Source organism: Delphinapterus leucas, chromosome 21 (assembly GCF_059928025.1).
Source record: "Delphinapterus leucas isolate spDelLeu-1000000601 "Yukka" chromosome 21, BTC_Dleu_Yukka2, whole genome shotgun sequence".
NCBI classification, from domain to species: Eukaryota; Metazoa; Chordata; class Mammalia; order Artiodactyla; family Monodontidae; genus Delphinapterus; species Delphinapterus leucas.
In genome coordinates, this window is record NC_143149.1 from 3881671 (window position 1) to 3899892 (window position 18222).

An 18222-nucleotide genomic window follows, 5' to 3' on the forward strand; every position below is an offset into this window, starting at 1 on the left:
TATACAGTGAGCAAAAAAAAAACAATATTTGCAGAAAGTAAAATTAGGAATATTCATTACCACTTTTTAAAATTATAGTAATCTTAAATATATGCATGTATAAGCATAAGTACATATTGCACATACATTTTCACACAAATCTGTTGCTAACAAATTTTATCAGCTCCATTTTCTTGACATAAGTTTGCTATTATTATTTTAATTTTAAGAGAATATTGCCTAAATATATATAGATTATAGATGGAGTTAAAAGAGACATGAAGTGTTTCTGTGCTTCTATTTCATTGGTCAGAAAATACGTGTGGGCTATTTTAAGATCTGCAGTAAAAGGAAATCAACTAAACCTAGTTTTGCCCTTCACTCTCTATGACAGATCTGCAAATAATGGACAAATAAACCCAGGGGGGTTACATGGACTGTGAATGGCTCTATGTTCAGTGTTAGTTTTATTATTTTATACTTTGTTAAAATATAGATTGGGGGGGACCTTCAAGATGGCGGAGGAGTAAGACACGGAGATCACCCTCCTGCCCACAAATACATCAGAAATACATCTACATGTGGAACAACTCCTACAGAACACCTACTGAACGCTGGCAGAAGACCTCAGACCTCCCAAAAGGCAAGAAAGTCCCCACGTACCTGGGTAGGGCAAAAGAAAAAAGAATAAACAGAGACAAAAGGATAGGGACGGGACCTCCACCAGTGGGAGGGAGCCGTGAAGGAGGAAAGGTTTCCACACACTAGAAGCCCCTTCGTGGGTGGAGACTGCGGGTGGCAGAGGGGGGAAGCTTTGGAGCCGCGGGGAAGAGCGCAGCCACAGGGGTGCAGAGGGCAAAGTGGAGAGATTCCCGCACAGAGGATCGGTGCCGACCAGCACTCACCAGCCCAAGAGGCTTGTCTGCTCACCCGGGGCTGGGAGCTGAGGCTTGGGCTTCGGTCGGAGCGCAGGGAGAGGACTGGGTTTGGCGGCGTGAACACACCCTGCAGGGGTGCGCCACGGCTGGCCAGGAGGGAGTCTGGGGAAAAGTCTGGAGCTGCGTGGGAGGCAAGAGACTTCTTCTTCCCTCTTTGTTTCCTGGTGCACGAGGAGAGGGGATTAAGAACGCTGCTTAAAGGAGCTCCAGAGACGGGCACGAGCCGCGGCTATCAGCGCGGACCCCAGAGACGGGCATGAGATGCTAAGGCTGCTGCTGCTGCCACCAAGAAGCCTGTGTGCGAGCACAGGTCACTCTCCACACTTCCCCTCTCGGGAGACTGTGCAACCCACCACTGCCAGGGTCCCGGGATCCAGGGACAACTTACCCAGGAGAATGCACGGCGCGCCTCAGGCTGGTGCAACGTCACGCCGGGCTCTGCCACCGCAGGCCCACCCAGCACTCTGTGCCCCTCTCTCCCCCCCGACCTGAGTGAGCCGGAGACCCTGAATCAGCCGCTCCTTTAACACCGTCCTGTCTAAGAGAAGAAGAGAGGCCCTCAGGTGACCTACACGCAGAAGCGAGTCCAAATCCAAAGCTGAACCCCAGGAGCTGTGCAAACAAAGAAGAGAAAGGGAAATCTCTCCCAGCAGCCTCAGGAGCAGCTGATTAAATCTCCACAATCAACTTGATGTACCTGCATCTGTGGAATACCTGAATAGGCAACGAATCCTCCCAAAATTGAGGAGGGGGACTTTGGGAGCAACTGTAGACTTGGGGTTTGCTTTCAGCTTCTAATTTGTTTCTGGTTTAATGTTTATCTTAGGTTAGAATTTATAGCTTATTATCATCAGTAGATTTGTTTATTGATTTGGTTGCTCTCTTCCTTTATATATATATATATATATTATATATATACACATACATATATATATATATATTTGTCCTGTTTCTTTTTGTGAATGTGTATGTGTATGTTTCTTTGTGTGATTTTGTCTGTATACCTTTGCTTTTACCATTTGTCCTAGGGTTTTGTCTGTCCTTTTTGTTTTCTTTCTTTCTTTTTTTTTTTTTAGTATAGCTTTTAGCACTTGCTTTCATTGGTAGATTTGGTTTGGTTGCTCTTGTCATCCTTTTTTTTTTAATTTTTAGTAATATATTTTTTAATTTTTTATTTTAATAACTTTAGTTTATTTAATTAATTTTTTTCTTTCTTTCTTTTCTCCCTTTTCTTCTGAGCCATGTGGCTGACAGGGTCTTGGTGCTCTGGCCGGGTGTCAGGCCTGAGCCTCTGAGGTGGGACAGCCAAGTTCAGGTCATTGCTCCACAAGAGACCTCCCGGCTCCACTAATCAATCAATTTGGTAAAGTAGGATACAAAATTAATGCCCAGAAGTCTCTTGCATTCCTATACATTAATGATGAAAAATCTGAAAGAGAAATTAAGGAAATATTCCCATTTACCATTGCAACAAAGAGAATAAAAAATGTAGGAATAAACCTACTTAAGGAGACAAAAGACCTGTATGCAGAAAACTATAAGACACGGATGAAAGAAATTAAAAATGATACAAACAGATGGAGAGATATACCATGTTCTTGGATTGGAAGAATCAACATTGTGAAAGTGACTGTACTACCCAAAGCAATCTACAGATTCAATGCAATCCCTATCAAACTACTGGTGGCATTTTTCACAGAACTAGAACAAAAAAATTGCACAATTTGTATGGAAACACAAAAGACCCCAAATAGCCAAAGCAATCTTGAGAAAGAAGAACAGAGCTGGAGGAATCAGGCTCCTGGACTTAAGAGTATACTACAAAACTACAGTAATCAAGACAGTATGGTACTGGCATAAAAAGAGAAAGATAGATCAGTGGAACAGGATAGAAAGCCCAGAGATAAACCCTCACACATATGATCACCTTATCTTTGATAAAGGAGGAAAGAATATACAGTGGAGAAAAGACAGTCTCTTCAATAAGTAGTGCTGTGAAAACTGCAGAGCTACATGTAAAAGAATGAAATTAGAACACTCCCTAACACCATACCCCAAAATAAACTCAAAATGGATTAAAGTCCTAAAAGTAAGGCCAGACACTGTAAAACTCTTAGAGGAAAACATAGGCAGAACACCCTATGACATAAATCACAGCAAGATCCTTTTTGACCCACCTCCTAGAGAAATGGAAATAAAACCAAAAATAAACAAATGGGACCTAATGAAACTTAAAAGCTTTTGCACGGCAAAGGAGGCCATAAACAAGACGAAAAGACAACCCCAGAATGGGAGAAAATATTTGCAAACGAAGCAACAGACAAAAGATTAATCTCAAAAATATACAAGCATCTCATGCAGCTCAATATGAAAAAACCAAACAACCCAATCCAAAAATGCGCAGAAGACCTAAACAGACATTTCCCCAAAGAAGATACACAGATTGCCAACAAACACATGAAATGATACTCAATATCACTGATCATTAGAGAAATGCAAATCAGAACTACAATGTAGTATCGCCTCACACCGGTCAGAATGGCCATCATCAAAAAATCTACAAACAGTAAATGCTGGAGAGGGTGTTGAGAAAAGGGAACCCTCTTGCACTGTTGGTGGGAATATAAATTGATACAGCCACTTTGGAGAACAGTATGTGGGTTCCTTAAAAAACTAAAAATAGAACTACCATATGACCCAGCAATCCCACTACTGGGCATATACCCTGAGAAAGCCATCATTCAAAAAGAGTCATGTGCCACAATGTTCATTGCAGCTCTATTTCCAATAACCAGGACATGGAAGCAACCTAAGTGTCCATTGACAGATGAATGATTAAAGAAGATGTGGCACATATATACAATGGAATATTACTCAGCCATAAAAGGAAATGAAATTGAGTTATTTGTAGTGAGGTGGATGGACCTAGAGTCTGTCATACAGAGTGAAGTAAGTCAGAAAGTAAGCATACAAATGGCGTATGCTAACACATATATATGGAATTAAAAAAAAATGTTTCTGAAGAACCTAGGGGCAGGACAGGAATAAAGACGCAGACGTAGAGAATGGACTTGAGGACATGGGGATGAGGAAGGCTAAGCTGGGACGAAATGAGAGAGTGGCATGTAGATGTATACACTACCAAATGTAAAATAGCTAGTGGGAAGCAGCTGCATAGCACAGGGAGATCAGTTCGGTGCTTTATGTCCACCTAGAGGGGTGGGATAGGCAGGGTAGGAGGGAGATGCAAGAGGGAGGAGATATGGAGATGTATGTATATGTATAGCTGATACACTTTGTTATAAAGCGGAAACTAACACAGCATTGTAAAGCAATTATACTCCAATAAAGATGTTAAAAAAGATAGTTTAAAGCAATAGCCCGTAATTTTCCAATGCTATCTTTTAATAATCAAGCACATTTTTAATAACTCAAAGTTTAATTCATTTAATGAAATGGAGGACGTTTATCCTTAATTCTTGGACAAATGAGATTTTTCATCACTAATGGCAATGCTGTAGTTTGGGTGAAATATCAAAATCAGTCTTATGATGCAGGCTTATTTTTTCTGCAACACCAAATGCCTTACACTTGATTGAACATTTATGACACCTATTGTCTTAGTCAGTTTGGACTGCTATAACAGAATACTATACACTGTAAAGTTTAAGCAACAGACATTTATTTTTCGCAGTTCTGGAGGTTTAGAGGTCTAAGATTAAGATGCAGGCAGATTTGGTGTGTGTTGAGGCCTTGGCCCGCAGATGACCATTTCCTGCTGTGTCCCCACATGGCAGAAAGAGGGGGAGCAAGCTCTCTAGTCTTTGCTTGTAAGGGCACTAATCTCATCAGGAGGACCCCACTCACATGACCTCATCTAAACTCTCCTGAAGACCCCATTTCCCAATACTATCACATTGGGATTTAGAGCCGTAACATATGAATTTGGAAGGAATGTGAACATTCAGTCCTTAACACCTGTCTTGCTCCATCTTTGCTCTGTGCACTTTAAGAATGTGGACAGAGATATTTGTAGTGTCTATATTAGTAAACTTGTTGAATTAGAATATTGGTTCATTCTAGCAACCATTCTAAATTCATCATAAAGTTGATTTTGTATCTTTTTATGTTTTAAATATGAAGTATCATATATTTTTAGAAAGCAGTATTTCCTTTATAAGATAAGCACAATAGTTACACTTTCTTCTGACGTACTTCTGATGTGTGTTCACATTTACCCTTTTCATTGAATATACAGTTATTCTGCATTTTTAACTTCAGCGCATGTAATACAAGAAAAAAAAGAAGAATGTGTATATTTTCCATCCCAAGAAGGCTTATACAATTAATCTTTAATTTTAAAGTAAATATTAATTTTTATTCTGTTCTTTCTCTCACTTTTATTATTTTTCTGCCATTTAAATTCTCAGGAAATTTGAGAATTAGGGGAATATAAATTTTTAAAAAACACTTTTATTGCTTAAATAAGAACAACACCTGATAACTACAAGTCCTTTATAATAAAAAAGTATATAATTATAAGATACATAATTACAAAGCTTTCATTAATATTTCTTTTCCATAATTATTCTCTTGTAATATATTTAGAGTTTATTCTCATACCTTGTAACTGGATGGCTTTCACTATCTCCTGTTCATCAGTGTAGAACAAATTATTCATGTTTCAGTACTCCAGTAATGAGATGTCAGCCCATAATCCTTGCTGTTGAAGGGATTGTCAGAAATGATTGAATCCTTGGTGATGTGACCTCAGTGCCATTTAAAGCTTGCCCTCGTAAGAGAGTACATGCTCTCTGAGAAGCCCCTTTTCTTCTTAGCTTTTTTTTTTGTTTTGCATAATATTATACATGTATGTGCATAATTCAAACTGAAAATCAATTCAGCAATAACTGTATACATGTGGAACATTTATTAACCACTATTTATTTTGAACACTCACTGTGAAGACATTTGGATATCATATTAATTTTTATTTCATAAAATCCAGCATGGTTCGTTGGGGCTGCTAATTTTCAGTTGCTCCGTGGTAGATGTGTTTGCCTGCTATTAGGAAGTTTGTTTGCTTAGTTATTTAAGTATTATGCCTTTGATAATTATTTAAGTGAGTAAAAAATCCACCAAAAGGATTTTATATCCATGAGAGTTTCCGTTGTCATAAGTTTGCAAACCAGAGGCGTTACGTATTAGGGCCCCGCCAGCAAAACAGAACCAATACAGTACATATATTACAAGACTTACTGTAAGGAATTGCATTACAGAATGGTGTGGGCTGGCTAAGCAGTTCTGAAATTTACAGGGCAGGCCTTCAGGAAGAGCAGCCTGGAACTCTCAGGCAAGAGCTGAAGCTGCAGTCCATAGGCAAGTTCTTTTTCAGGGAAACCTCAATTCTACTCTTAAAACCTTTAAAATGATTGAATCAGGTTCACCCAGATTATCTAGGATAATCTCCTTTACTTAATGTCAACTCATTATGGACCTTAATCACATCTACAGAGTATGTCAGAGCAATACCATGAAAAATAGTGTTTGATTGAGTAATTGGGTACTGTAGTCTAGAAAGTTGACACGGAAAGCTAAACATTACAGGTTATTTCCTATTTTTACAGGATTAGTATTTGCCTGATTCATGAATGATGAAGCTATGAGTGCTTAACTCAAGTCTCAATGAGCTTAATTCACATCACTGGGAGGGAGGAGGTACTGTAATATCTTGAAAAGTTTAGTTTTACATATTCAATTTCAGTACTACTTATTTTGATATATATATATTTCAGTACTACTTATAAATTTTGAGATCTTAGGGCTGGTTAATGCTTAAAGTTTCAACAGATTTTATACATCATACTTTGACCAAGATCTAGTTGCAATTATATAAGAAGACTTAATTGTGCTTATAACCATATACTGAAAAATTCAAATCAACTTATGGACATAGTCCAAATTTAGCTCATTCATTCTGTATTAGTCATGCATATAGATTAAATATATAACTAATAAATAACAGAGGTAGGTCGGTAAGTATAAGAACTTTTTAGCCTAAATGGCACAGAATAGATATTCAGAATTCATCTTTCACTTAAAAACTTTATGATTTAGGAGGTTAATGGGCAGTGACTAAGGCATAGTACTTCTAGCTTGGGAACTTCATTTCAAGTGGTAAGAAACCTCACGCCCGATACCTTATGCTTCAAATTTTCTTTCTGTTTTTTACTTAAAAGTACCTTTTTATTTTACAAATCTAATATATCTCTAAATCCGTCTACTCCTTTTCTTTATAGTATGGGTTAGTTTCCTATTGCTTCATAACAAATTAGTACAAATTTTGTGGCTTGAAACAAAAGTTTACTATCTCACAATTTCTGTGGGATTATGAGGTAACTCGGTTCGTTACTGAGGGTCTCACTAGGCTGAAATCAAGGTGTCAGCCAGGGTCACTCTCTCATCTGAGGCTCAAGAGTTTTCATCCAACTGGTTGTCGTCAGAATTCAGCTCCCTGCACTTGTAGAAATGGAAGTTCCATTTTCTTGCTGAATATTGGCAAGGGGCTGCTCTCAGCACCTAGGGGCCACCTGTAGGTTCTTGCCACGTGGTGCCCTCCATAGACAGTTCACAACACATGTATTTGTTTGTCAGAGGCTGGGAGGAGTGTACCTCTTTTGCTTTGAATGTGTCTGCTGCTTTGAGTCTCTTTAAAAGATTAACCTGATTAGGTCAGTCCTGCCCATGGTAATGTCTCTTTTGGTTAAAACAAAGTCAACTGATTAGGGACTTTAATTATATCTGCAAAACAGAATCACATATGCCAACATTTGAATTATCTAATCACCTGTTAAGATTCTCTTTTTATTTTCCATTATCTTCAACTCTGAGTGAATATATAGGCTTCCACAAGACACAAAAACCAAAAAATGAACAAAACAAAACAACACAAGGCAGAGCCAGTTTCACTGCGAGAGAAGGTTTACATCCGTCCATTAAAAAAAATAAGTATATTTTACACATACACACATATACAAGTGTGTATATTTACTCACATTTAATCAATAAATAAAACTATTACCAAGGGCTGTTCTCCAATGGCAATTGAATAGATGAAAGGATATGATTTTCAAGTAGGTTTTAAATTTGCAAAGCATCTATTAATAAAGTTTATAAAGGAAAATCATGAATAGTATAACTTATTATTACCCTCGAAAATTTAAATTTTGAAAATAAATCATAAGTACTCCTTTGTAGATTTGAAGTCCTTTGAGGAAGTGTTATGCTTCATTTATACATTATACCATTTTACTGTTGCTGTTCAATAATTACATATTGTTGACATTTTTAATGTAGTTATGCTTTCTTTTATGGTTTTAAGAATCAGCTTATTGTTACATGGAATAAATGTATTTCAGTTTCATGTTACTTGGAAAAGTAATGGACGAATTGAATTGTACTTCATGGATACTCATCCCCTCTGAGGCATTCAGTTGGTATTGAACACTGCAATACTAACTGCTTTGATACACTCGATATTGCCCTGAGTCCAAAAAACTTATTCCTCAGAACACTTACACAAAGGAGTAATGTTTCCTAGTAGAAACAAGCAATATACGTTATGAAATATTTTGAAAGGAAATTAGAATCTGTCACTACTTAATCTATGAACTCACATTTTTATGAGAAAAGGATTTAAAATTGTTACAGAATAGTGAGTGGTACATTAACCACAAATGTAATAATTATTAGTGACTTTTTGGTTGTATAAAATGAAGATCATACTTGAGCAACTTACTGCAAAAAATAGGTGGAAAATTAAAGTATATGTTTTTAAAATGTAATTATCCAGCAATAATGGAAAGCGAATTGTTTGCTTATAATAATTACTATTTAAAAATGCTTGGCTGAATTAAAAATAATTTAGTAGCTGCAGCTATGATTAGATAAGTAGAAAGATGTCAAGGTAATAATACAATATGTAAAGTTATAATATGAAGTACAAAGATATAAAGGTAGCAAAATAAACATTACCAGACATAAGTAAGAATTAATGAAATGAATATTGGCAACAATATAATTAGATGTCCTAAAAATGTAAAGGTGAGATTTTTATAAAGCATATTAATGAGTTATCATTACTCACTAGCCTAGGTTAAAGCCTAGAGTTGAATATCACATCATAAAAACTGCTTTGCAGAATAATACGACTTTGAAACACTGTATGAGCCTGAAAAGGAAACCTTTGGGAAATGATTAATGGTAGCAATTGTATAACACATATTAGGATAAAAGTTCAACCATATAAATATTTATGTCAATTATCTAGGAATTAGATGCAAGGTTAAAACTCTATGTGCCATATGACAACTAAATACTTCAAAAGAAATATTGTTTGGAAATACAGTGGGAGACCATTCTACAAATTGGTATGTTATCATAAGTGCATTATTATATAAGGGTTTTGATTTGATAGTGTAAGAGTCGGTTACACAGTTCATTAGAATAAGGAATGATGCTCTTTTCTATGGGGAATTCATAAATAACCTGAACAAAGACAACTCTATAAAGCAGAAGCTTCTAGTGGTATTGCTTCTAGAACTAAGGTTTAATTTAGGAACATAAATATACAATTTTTACAATTATTTTATCAAAAAATTTAGAACAATCTTCATATATTATATTATGAGTTAAACTATGTAATGCTATTTAGTATGGAAAGGCAAAGGAGCAATATTGTTATATTTTAATTGTGTAGATTCAACCAAAAGCACACCTCAATTTTTAAAACCATGTTTTTATTTTAAAGTTGTGCAAAGTAACCCAACATAAGAGAATCATCAATAAATTTATTTCCACTTTCATTAAAGTAAAAACTTGTATTCACATGATTATAAATACCACAAAGATATGTTTGGAATATGTCTAATTGAACCACTTGATTTTATTTATAATCTTTGTTTTTTATTAATAAAAAGTCACCATGGAAAAAATGTAGGAGAAAATATTTGAGGGAAGTATAAGTTCATGACATCTTAGGGCAACAATAGTCTATATGACATAGTATATTCTCCTAATATCTTTTCCTGAATTCAATACTATATTAATAAAATATCCTTCAAAAATATGCATGTTATTAAATATATTTGTTCAATGTTAATACAAATGAACAATAATTTATTTCCAAAACATGGTGTCAACAAACAAGGGAAAATATTAAGAATGGGCAGTAATTCAGAATAGTCATGGGGGGAAAATACACCTTCAAAAATGCAAAATGTAATATGAATGAAGTGAATAGTAATGGGAAGGAGAGAAAATATTTAAGAGATCTGTTTAAACTCAGTTTCTCTTCCATTGTAATTTGCATCAGTTTATTTGCTTTCAAATTCTTATATTGAATAGTTTGCAAACTCTGTATTAAAGACTAAAACACAGCTAAACATCACTGACAACAAAAGGAGTGGGGCTGGTAATGCTAATATAATGCTGTTGAGGAAATGGATTTGACATTTTTAAATGGGATAAAATGCACAATTCCCTCTCTGAATTTAGGTTTATTTGAGCTTAACGGAGGCTTGACATACTTCAGGGAATAAAAGGTGGGGGGGGGGGGCGGTTAGAACTAGTTTCATATATTTTGTAAAAAGAAAAATAAAGTAATACAAAAATTGAAGACGTAAATACCATTCTTTGTAATGCACCAGTGATTATTTCCTAAGTTGGATAAATAACTTTACACTGAACCCACTACAAGATGCTTTTTGACATAGTGTCAATTTTCAGTTTGTTTTCAAGTCTTAATTAGATTCATACTTTTCTATGCAATTTCTGTTAGAACAGTTGAGACGTTTCTAGGCTCTAACATGTTTGTTAGTAGAGTGCAATTAAGTCTATTGGTTATCTTTTGTTTTACTTGCAACAATGCTTTTACATCAGGTGATACCATATCAGTATGTGATCAACGATGATTTTCATTTCTGCACTTATTAACTAATATTTTGGGGAAATTTTCCATGTACATGATTGTTTCATTCTATTTTATATTTTTGCTATATGAGGAGGATTTTTAAAAGTTCTTTCCACTCAGTAGCTGAAAATATTAGATGGAGAAAGGATAAAGGAACTACTAATTGTGCTGGGAGGAGAGAGATGTATGGGACACTGAAATGATGGAAAGGCTGATGAAGACACACCAGTTTTCTGTCCTTTAGAGCAGGATGAATGTTGAATCCATTTTCTAACTAGGGGTCATCAGAGAGGAGACTGTTTTTGGAGGAAGCTCATGCGATCCATGTTTTATCCATTTTGTGCTTGATTTCCTTTAGAGACATCCAATAGCAACATCAAAGAGGCAATTTTTTGGCACAAATTCAGTACAGAGCTATTTGAACTTGAAGATCACTGGCATATATGTGGTGATCGGATTGTGGTTGAAATTGCCTAGAACAGAGAACATACGGAAGATGAGGATCTAGAAGGAAGCTGCAAGAGACCCTACATTTCACGGCCAATTGGAAGAGAAGAACTTGCAGAGCGGATAGAAAAGAAGCAGGGTAAGTCACACATGGGGAAACTGGGGAGACTGTGATGTCATAGAAACAGGAAAGGAGTGCCTCCTCCCATATTGTGAATCTTCCTATAAATAAAGAGTGGGCTTGGGAGCATACAAAGGATTGTGCACTGGGGCAGTTGTCTGATTCCAGCTTTCTCACAGTTTAGAGTTTGCTAGCTTCATACTAATTTTAACAGCTCTATGTAAAACCAGTACATCACTGTCACTTTCTTGCATTTTATTCATCCTAATGCATCAATGGTTTTAGTCTCCAACTATAAAGAGCCAGGATCCTATTTTAAAATACAATTTCCTTATATTCTATAAAAAATAATTACAGAGCAATCACCAGCAGGAATGGTTGAGTCCTTTCTAGTAAAGAATTACAAAGGAACTACAAAACTAAAAACTTTTACTGTGAATGTATCATTAATCTCAGTTCCATTTCCTTCTCCAAGGGGAGGCTTATTAGGGGAAGGGTTAATGACACTGACCTCAAACACCTGCAGTTATGTTCATTCTATCTATATCACTTGACCAGTAAAGAGTGTGAGTAATAATATCATGCCTTCATGGATTCTAGGCTTATTGGACCTTCAGTGCTATTTTGGCCTCATAAATGTTCTGTTACTAATATCTGCTAAGTGTTAAGGGATTTTATTCAGAGTCAGTGATGACATCTGAGAAACTGCTCATCACATGTGAATTCTCAGAACTCAGGTGACTATCTCATGATGGGAGATCGTTTCAGATATTGCATCAGGTAACAGAGAGAATAAAAGCGTACTTTTTAAAAGCCATCTGGTGTATTATTTCGAATTGTATTGTGAAGCCACTTGTATTGGAAAGTGTTGCCTTGAACTTCCCTTTTAAATGATATTACATTGAAATTGCTCTTCATTATTCACTCCCATCAGTTGCCATCCTCAGGGAATAGATTAACCCTAAAATGTGAATCTAATTCTTTCTTAACACTTTCTAAGCAAATGTTTAAATTCTATCAATGTTTAATTTATTTTTGAATTTTATTTACTTTTTTATACAGCAGGTTCTTGTCTATTTTATGCATATTAGTGTATACATGTCCATCACAAACTCCCAATTCATCCCACCTCCACCATGCCCCACCCCACCCTGACCTTTACCCCCTTGGTGTCCATACGTTTCTTCTCTACATCTGTGTCTCTATTTCTGCCCTGAAAACCACTTCATCTGTACCATTTTCCTAGATTCCACATATATGCGATAACATACGATATTTGTTTTTCTCCTTCTGATTTATTTCACTCTGTATGACAGTCTCTAGGTCCATCCATGTCTCTACAAATGACCCAATTTTGTTACGTTTTATGGCTGAGTAATATTCCATTCTATATATATGCCACATCTTCTTTATTCATTCGTCTGTTGATGGGCATTTAGGTTGCATCCATGACCTGGCTATTGTAAATAGAGCTGCAATGAACATTGGGGTGCATGTGTCCTTTTGAATTATGGTTATCACTGGGTATATGCCCAGGAATGGGATTCCTGGATCATATGGTAGTTCTATTTTTAGTTTTATAAGGAACCTCCACACTGTTCTTCATAGTGGCTGTATCAATTTACATTCCCACCAACAGTGCAAGAGGGTTCCCTTTTCTCCACACCCTCTCCAGCATTTGTTGTTTATAGATTTTCTGATGAATCCCATTCTGACAGGTGTGAGGTGATACCTCATTGTAGTTTTGATTTGCATTTCTCTAATAATTAGTGATGTTGAGCAGCTTTTCATGTGCTTCTTGGCCATCTATATGTCTCCTTAGGAGAAATGTCTGTTTAGGTCTTCTGCCCATTTTTGGATTGGGTTGTTTGTTTCTTTAATATTGAGCTGCATGAGCTGTTTATATATTTTGGAGATTAATCCTTTGCCCATTGCTTCGTTTGCAAATATTTTCTCCCATTCTGAGGATTGTCTTTTTGTCTTGTTTGTAGTTTCCTTTCCTGTGCAAAAACTTTTAAGTTTCATTAGGTCCCATTTGTTTATTTTTGTTTTTATTTCCATTACTCTAGGAGTTGGATCAAAAAAGATCTTGCTGCGATTTATGTCAAAGAGTGTTCTGCCTAAGTTTTCCTCTATGACTTTTATAGTGTCTGGTCTTACATTTAGGTCTTTAATGCATTTTGAGTTTATTTTTGTATATGGTGTTAATTTCATTCTTTTACATGTAGCTGTTCAGTTTTCCCAGCACCACTTATTGAAGAGACTGTCTTTTCTCCATTGTATATCCTTGCCTCCTTTATCATAGACTACGTGACCATAGGTGCATAGGTTTATCTCTGGGTTTTCTATCCTATTCCATTGATATATATTTCTGTTTTTGTGTCAGTACCGTATTGTCTTGGTTACAGTAGCTTTGTAGGATAGTCTGAAGTCAGGGAATCTGACTATTTCAGCTTGGCCTTTTTCCCTCAAGATTGCTTTGGCTATTTGGGGTCTTTTGTGTCTCCATACAAATTTTAAGATGTTTTGTTCTAGTTCTGTAAAAAATACCATTGGTAATTTGATAGGGATTGCATTGAATCGGTAGATTGCTTTGGGTAGTAGAGTCATTTTCACAATATTGATACCTCCAATCCAAGAACATGGTATATCTCTCCATCTGTTTGTGTCATCTTTGATTTCTTTCATCAGTGTCTTATCGTTACCTGAGTACAGGTCTTTTACCACCTTAGGAAGGCTTATTCCTATGTATTTTATTTTTTTGTTGCAATGGTGAATGGGATTGTTTCCTTAATTTCTCTTTCTGATCTTTCATTGTTAGTGTATAGGAATGCGAGGGATTTCTGTGCATTAATTTTGTATCCTGCCTTTACCAAACTCATTGATTAGCTCTAGTAGTTTTCTGGTAGCGTCTTTAGGATTATCTGTGTAGAGTATCATGTCATCTGCAAATAGTGACAGTTTTACTTCTTCTTTTCCAATTTGTATTCCTTTTATTTTTTTTCTTCTCTGATTTCTGTGTCTAGGACTTCCAAAACTATGCTGAATAATTGTGGCAAGAGTGGATATCCTTGTCTAGTTCCTGATCTTAGAGGAAATACTTCAGTTTTTCACAATTGAGAATGATGTTTGCTGTGGGTTTGTCGTATATGGCCTTTATTATGTTGAGGTAGGTTCCTTCTATGCTCACTTTCTGGAGAGTTTTTATCATAAATGGGTGTTGAATTTTATCAAAAGCTTTTTTTGCATCTATTGAGATGATCATATGGTTTTTCTTCTTCAATTTGATAATATGGTGCATCACATTGATTTGCATATATTGAAGCATCCTTGCATCCCTGGGATAAATCCCACTTGATTATGGTGTATGATCTTTTTTTGTGATGTTAGATTCTGTTTGCTAGTATTTTGTTGAGGATTTTTGCATCTATATTTACCAGTGATATCCATCTGTAATTTTCTTTTTTTGTAGTATCTTTCTCTGGTTTTGGTATCAGGGTGATGGTAGCCTCGTAGAATGAGTTTGGGAGTGTTCATTCCTCTACAATTTTTTGGAACAGTTTGAGAAGGATTGGTGTTAACTATTCTCTAAATGTTTGATAGAATTCACCTCCATATGTTAGTGTTTTTCACGTTTTATTCCCCTGTCATTTATTGCTAGTCTAATAGTGCTCTGGTTGGAAAAGACGCTTGATATGATTTCAATTTTCTTAAATTTACCAAGGCTTGATTTGTGACCCAAGATGTGGTCTTCCTACAGAATGTTCCGTGTGCACTTGAGAAGAAAGTGTAATCTGCTGTTATTGGATGGAATGTCCTGTAAATATCAACTAAATCTATCTGGTCTATTGTGTCATTTAAAGCTTGTGTTTCCGAATTAATTTTCTGTCTGGATGATCTGTCCATTGGTGTAAGTGAGGTGTTAAAGTGCCCCACTATTTTTGTGTTACTGTTGATTTCCTCTTTTACAGCTGTTAGCAGTTGCCTTATGTATTGAGGTGCTCCTATGTTAGGTGCATATATATTTATAATTGTTATATCTTCTTCTTGGATTGATCCCTTGATTATTATGTAGTGTCCTTCCTTATCTCTTGTAGCATTTTTTATTTTAAACTCTATTTTATCTGATATTAGTATTGCTACTCCAGCTTTCTTTGGATTTCCATTTGCATGGAATATCTTTTTCCATCCCCTCACTCTCAGTCTGTATGTGTCCCTAGGTCTGAAGTGGGTCTCTTGAAGACAGCATATATATGGGTCTTGTTTTTGTATTCATTCAGTGAGCCTGTGTCTTTTGGTTGGATCATTTAATGCATTCACATTTAAGGTAACTATCGATATGTATGTTCCTATTACCATTTTCTTAATTGTTACGGGTTTGTTTTTGTAGGTCCTTTTCTTCTCTTGTGTTTCCCATTTAGTGAAGTGCCTTTAGCATTAGTTGAGGAGCAGGTTTGGTGGTGCTGAATTCTGTTAGCTTTTGCTTGTCTGTAAAGCTTTTGATTTCTCCATCAAATCTGAATGAGATCCTTGCCGGGTAGAGTAATCTTGGTTGTAGGTTCTCCCTTTCATCACTTAAATATATCGTGCCACTCCCTTCTTGCTTGTAGAGTTTCTGCTGAGAAATCAGTTGTTAACCTTATGGGAGTTCCCTTGTACGTTATTTGTCCTTTTTCCTTGTTGCTTTTAATAATTTTTCTTTGTCTTTAATTTTTGTCACTTTGATTACTATGTGTCTCAGTGTGTTTCTCCTTGGGTTTATCCTGCCTGGGACTCTCTGTGCTTCCTGGATTTGGGTGGCTATTTCCTTTCCCATTTTATGGAAGTTTTTGACTATGATCTCTTCAAATATTTTCTCAGGCCCTTCTCTCTCTCTTCTTCTTCTGGGACTCCTATAATGTGAATGCTGGTGTGTTTAATGTTGTCCCAGAGGTCTCTTAGTCTGTCTTCATTTCTTTTCATTCTTTTTTTCTTTATTCTGTTCCACGGCAGTGAATTCCACCATTCTGTCTTCCAGGTCCCTTATCCGTTCTTCTGCCTCAGTTATTCTGCTCTTGATTCCTTCTAGTTTATTTTTCATTTCAGTTATTGTATTGTTCATGTCTGTTTGTTTGTTCTTTAATTCTTCTAGGTGTTTGTTCTTTAATTCTTCTAGGTGTTTGTTAAACATTTCTTGCATCTTTTCGATCTTTGCCTCCATTCTTTTTCCAAGGTCCTGGATTATCTTCACTATCATTATTCTGAATTCTTTTTCTGGAAGGTTGCCTGTCTCCACTTCATTTAGTTGTTTCTCTGGGGTTTTACCTTGTTCCTTCATCTGATACATAGTCTTCTGCCTTTTCATCTTGTCTATCTTTCTGTGAATGTGGTTTTTGTTCCACAGGCTGCAGGATTGTAGTTCTTCTTGCTTCTGCTGTCTGCCCTCTGGTGGATGAGGCTATCTAAGAGGCTTGTGCAAGCTTCCTCTTGGGAGGGACTGGTGGTGGGTAGAGCTGGGTGTTGCTCTGTGGACAGAGCTCAAGAAAACTTTAATCCACTTGACTGCTGATTGGTGAGGCTGTGTTCCCTCCCTGTTGGTTTGGCCTGAGGCGACCCAGCACTGGAGCCTACAGCAGGCCTATTTGTGGGGTTAATGGCGGACTCCTGGAGGGCTCACACCAAGGAGTACTTCCCAGAACTTCTGCTGCCAATGTCCTTATCCCCACGGTGAGCCACAGCCACAGCCTGCCTCTGCAGGAGACCCTCCAACACTAGCAGGTAGGTGTGGCTCAGTCTCCTATGGGGTCACTGTTCCTTCCCCTGGGTCCCGACGTGCACACTACTTTGTGTGTGCCCTCCAAGAGTGGAATCTCTGTTTCCTCTAGACCTGTCGAAGTCCTGCAATCAAATCCCGCTAGCCTTCAAAGCCTGACTCTCTGGGAATTCCTCCTCCCGTTGCTGGACCCCCCAGGTTGGGAAGCCTGACGTGGGGCTCAGAACCTTCCCTTCAGTGTGTGGACTTCTGTGGTATAAGTATTCTACAGTTTGTGAGTCTCCCACCCAGCGGTTATGGGATTTGATTTTATTGTGATTGCGCCCCTCCTACCATCTCATTGTGGCTTCTCCTTTGTCTTTGGATGTAGGCTATCTTTTTTGGTGAGTTCCAGTGTCTTTCTTTCAATGGTTGTTCAGCAGTTAGTTGTGATTCCTGTGCTCTCGCAAGAGGGAATGAGCAAGCTGACATTCTGACCAGGTCGTATTCCAATTCCAGATAGTTTCCCATTGATCAGGGTGAATCTAAATGCCTGCACATAACATACAGACTCTCCTTGAGATTATTTTATGCCTGTTGGCCAGCTTGGTATCCAATGTATTTCTCTCCATTCCAGCTACACGGCAGTTTGCTGTTCTCTGAACCTGCCATATTAGTTTATGCTTCTATTCCTTTGGATTCGCCCCTTTACATAATTGGAGTACTGCTTCCTCCTTCTGTGTATGTCAAGTTCCCACAAATATTCTAACCCTCTCTCAAGTCCTACTGACTCCTATCATCCTTCCTCCAAGTTCCCACTTCACTCTAATTGAGATTTGCTTTCTCTACTTCACTATAAGAAATTTAGAAAGTGGTCAGTTTTATTGTTTTTACATTAAATGGTAATAATCAAAACAGTATCAAATATGGCTTACATATTTTGTTATAATGTGAAGGTAATGAGCAAGTAGAAATTGATGTAGAGAGTATGAATTTTTCTGACAGAAATAAAATGGCAATAAGTGAATATGCTAGA